This window comes from Etheostoma spectabile, chromosome 23 (genome assembly GCF_008692095.1).
Source record: "Etheostoma spectabile isolate EspeVRDwgs_2016 chromosome 23, UIUC_Espe_1.0, whole genome shotgun sequence".
Lineage (NCBI taxonomy): Eukaryota > Metazoa > Chordata > Actinopteri > Perciformes > Percidae > Etheostoma > Etheostoma spectabile.
In genome coordinates, this window is record NC_045755.1 from 2811927 (window position 1) to 2816683 (window position 4757).

General features: G+C 40.1%; 1 protein-coding gene across 1 annotated transcript in view; it reads left to right on the plus strand.

Moving 5' to 3' along the window:
• Positions 1-1371: 1371 nt before the first annotated feature.
• Positions 1372-4757, plus strand: part of gas2l3 (growth arrest-specific 2 like 3) — a gene marked incomplete at its 3' end in the record, with an annotated part of 30072 nt that continues 26686 nt past the window's right edge. Inside the window, 1 exon segment of the mRNA XM_032505741.1 lies at positions 1372-1514.

The window sequence follows — 4757 nt, forward strand, 5'->3', positions numbered from 1 at the left end:
ATTTTACTATAAATTACACATTCATTGTCCAATCATCACAGATCTCTCAGGATATGTCCCCCTATAATTACCTGAACCACGCCCTGAAAGTTTTATTCAAATTGAACACCAGGGGGCGCTGTAAATGCAAACGAACTGCAGATGATACAGCACAAATCATGCTATAAATTGACAAAATGTTTGTCCAATCAGCACAAAACCTCCCGGAAATGGATGACCTCACACATACATGGCAAGTGTCATTCAAATTGAAAACTATGGGGCCCTTTAAATGCACAATAACTGGACATGGAATGACACAAATCAAGGTTTGAGCTTCGAAACACAGCTTGCGGCTTTATTAGCAATTGTTTTTGTGTTGGTCATCTGCTTTTCTCAAAATGCCCTGAGCTGGACTGAGCTGCATGTCACACTGAATAGAAAATAAATGGTTTTGACAAATCAGTTGTAGGCATTTTAAACAAAGTGCACTGTTTGTCCAATCGTTACAAAGTTTGCCGGATGTGTTTTATAACGACGTTGGACCATATGTGTGAATTCAACTTTATTGTCATTGCACATGTCCCAAGTACAGAGCAACGGCACGTAGTTAGTGTCTAACCAGAAGTGCTTAAGCAGGGATTAAATGTGTGTGTGCGTATGTGTGTGTATGAATGTCTATTATTAAAGGTATGTACAGGCTAGGACTACAGTAATACAGAATAAATAACTATACAGTATGTACCGTAGTGCACCGAGTTTTCTGACTGCCCACCTTCTCAGCTTGTCCATTGTCACCATTGACCTGTGTGTTGCACATGCATCACTAACAATCCTGTGAAAGTGGACTGACATCTAAATTCACACTTGTATTTTGTTGATATTGGCTTTAAAACAAAAAACAAAAATTACAATTTATTGTCTTTTCTTCTGACCTTTTTCAAATCCAATGTATAGAAAAGTCTTTAAGAAGTTGTTACTCAAATCTTATAGAATCATAAATAGGCTGTGATGAATTAAAAAAAAAAATACATTACTCTGAGACCTGCTGGTAAAATGGACACAAGTGAAACTAGAAAAAGCATATTAGGGAAAAAGTAGAAAGTAGGAGGGACAAAGTCAATGACTGATAGAAACTGAATGAAAAGGGGAAAGAAAATGTAAAAAAGCACTGTTGTTTCTTCATGGCTTATCTTACTCACAGTACCTATACATATCTTATTATATCTTCTAATTTAGAAGATTTACTTTATAAAGCTTTATTTGGACACTTATGTTTCATTGAATGGGTTTTCAACTTTCAGTAATATTGCACTCAGGTGAGCCGTGTGGCCCCGCCCCCAGCGACCGGAGCGCTCTGATTGGCTGGTTCGAACAGCGCTCTCCACAAACACACAGCACAGCAGCGGAGAACATGAGTAACTCCAAATGACTGGAGCGCAAAGTCAGGATTTCCACAAGGAAAAACGCTGTAAAAATCAACCCAACGTGGCCAGACTTTCTGCTTGAAGACTCTATACCTTTCCGTTTTCCTGGTAAGTCTACAACTTGTACGTCGTCTTTTTATTGAGCGAGAATAAGCGGGGTAAGCTTATCCGAAAGTTTTCGCCTGTGAGGAGTAAGAGGTTTCCTCCTGTTTCTCCCCAAAAATCCATGAGGGAGCCTCGTGGAAGATTTTAGCGAAATACTGAAAATGGCGTTATTTTGTATATAAGCAAGGGTTTAAACCTATAAATACAATATATATACTGCCAGGAGTGCAGAACTGACGCATTTAAGTATAATACAAGTTTAGTAAAAACTACTTTTTTTTAGGGTTTTGCCTAAAACGTCTTCTACGTAGCCAGTTTAAAGTCTATCTTTAGTGACGTTACTTTCCCATAAAGACTGTGGTTATGTTTATGACTCGAATGTTAAATAAACGATGTGCTTTTCTTTTGACACGAGCCACAGTCAAATTTAAACGGAAAGGCTGCAATACAAACTAACGTTAACATCCCTGCACTGTACAGTCTATCTCACTGTTCCGTAATGGCAATTAATGGACATTGACAGGTCTGAGCGTGCTTGTGTTGAGTGTAAAACAACAGCTATTAGTCAGGAGCATGCGCACATGCGTTTACATCCTTGATTGGCAGGTGGGCATAAATAGGTAAGAGGATCAGTAGTTGACTATGTCTCTCCTTTATTATATAATGTGACGTTGCAGTGGCTGGATATAGAGTTGTGTCATGTTATGTTATAGGGTTAAGTTTTATGTTATGTCAGTTATGAGTTCATTAGGAGGAGCAGGGTGAAATTCTGTCACGCCACACACAGACTGGCATGTTTTATCCTGCTGGTGTAGCTATTGTGTCCGGACAATAACGATCCTGTTTTCCTGTTTGAGGATAAAGGATGAAGTAAATGCTCTGCAGGTGCTTCCTGCACAAAGGGTCACGCCAGGGAAAGGCCATTCACACTCTGGTGATGTGTTCACGGAGATGTTTAGCCTATTTTTGTCTTGACAACCACAAGATCTCTGTTGCATAATCCTTTTTTACTTCAGTCATTCTATATGAATGAATCGCTGGACAAGGGTGGAGGTGTGGGCGTGGATCCAGAGGTCTGGAACCAGGCTACTTATTATGAATATTGCTGTAAACACACTTTTCCACATCCAATGACATGCACTTATTGGGTGTCACTGTAACTCAAGGAAGGGTGTGGACGGGTGCAGACGCGTCATTGTAATTTCTCCACATGCAGTTCATGAAACTTAACATGCAATTGTCCCACACCTATGTATGTAATCAGCATACCATCCAATAATTTCCTATATTACCATAATTCAGAAACACTAATCATTTGATGGGTCAGCTTTCTGCTTTGCTGTTCAGCTGTAGAGAAACTGACTTGGATCAAATTGCATTAGGATTAGAGTCGGCGATCAGTTAATGTGCATCTTATGTTACTTAAAGTTGCACCAAGCTAGATCTATATAACGAAACACCCCTGTCTATCTGCCACTGTGTCTGCCTGACAAAATGCGACATGCTATATCATTAGCATCTTTTTTTAATCCCTTCTTAAACTGTGGTTAATAGGAAAGTGTTCATTAATATTGAATATCCTGTTGGGTTTTATCATCCCTCCTTTGCCATTTAAAAAAATATATTTTTAACTTGTCAGGTGTTTTATGTGTTTATGATCCCTCTGTTCCTTTTTAATCCATTTATTTAGCTTTTTTTTTTTTTCTTCTTCTGAAAAGCACTTTATAATCTTGTTAAGAAAAGTGCTTTGTGTTTGGTTTTGGGCAGGAATAATTTTCCAAAAGTTAGGAGCTGGGGCTCACTGTGTCAGACAGTTTTTTTTTGTAAGATTATTATTATTATTTTTTTTAGGCCTTTTTGTTAGGACAGTTGATTAAATGAAATGGGAGAAAGGGAAAATGACATGTAGCAAAAGTCCGCAGGTCAGAGTCGAACCCAGGCCCACTGCGTCGAGGAGTAAATTTCTATACATGGCGCCCAATCTACCAACTGAACTATCCGGGCACCCAAAGGTGTCATTGTTATGTTGCCCCTTAGACCGTATTAGGATCTGTCACCAGATCACTGACAACACAGTACAGCACTCTTTTTCAGACAAAGCTGTCACTGCCCAGCTCTCAATGAATGAGCCCATATAAGCCCACATAAGTAGCAACCCCAATTCCAACTTCTCTTCATAACCACCATCTGCTTGATCTTTGGCATCAGGCCTCGCAGTTTGGGCCTGCCAGGGCTCCCGAAGGAAGTTAAGACACACTCCCCCACCAGATGAGACAAAGAAGGCTTAATGACTTAAAAATGCATGTGGGCACATATGGGCTGCGATGCGTGTGGACCTGACACAATGGAGATGATAATGAAATCTTGGATTACCCCGTGTGTGTGTGTTCTGTTGTTGAATGTGTTTTAGATACTGTATATAGTCGCAGATAAGGGCTGACTTCATGCATTTATCATACGGTAGATGGTGGTTTGGATTGGTAACATGATGTGAGATAACCGAGTCATCTGTGTGTTCTTTGAACGCTACAAGTCATTATGTGTACACAGTATTCTTTTAACATTTTAGAACTAAAATCGTCATTTTGAGGCTGGTGAAAAATGTCTATTTGGTTCATTTAAGTCTGATTTGCATTCCTGATGGTACATTAAAACGAGTTTCAACAGTTTGAATTCACCGACCTTGTCATATCCTTACGGCATTGACCGTTTGAGGGGCTGTGTTTTTGTTTGAGTTTTCTTTGTTTCCATTTTAGTGTCACTTTGTTAAACACCATCCTTTTAATCACTCTTTTAATGGCTGTTGTGAGTGTGTTTCGGCTCACAGAAGATCTAACCCCCAAATACCAGCGGTTTCAGCACCCACCAGGTCCGGATTTATTGCGGAACGGCGATCTTGCGAATTCACGTAGAATAGAACCACAAAACCAACAACCGTTTGTTTCCATCCAGAGGAGTAGAGGGGAAACCACTCTGTGCTGTGTTTTCAAGGTGTAGTGCAAGGAAATAAGATACGCCGTGAGCACACTCTACTTTATTTTGAAAATTAACAGGATGTTTTATTTTTGCTTCTGTGCTCGACTTCCTGTCCTGCACTATCTGCCGTGGGCTGAGATGCTGCAGAGCTCTTGGCGTCCGGCAATTGCTGTTCCAGAACCGGTGGAAATTAGGACTAAGGGTGCAAAGGGTTCTCCCACCATGTCTTAACACTGGTAAAGGCTTATTAAGGTGAAAGGTAACCCAGTT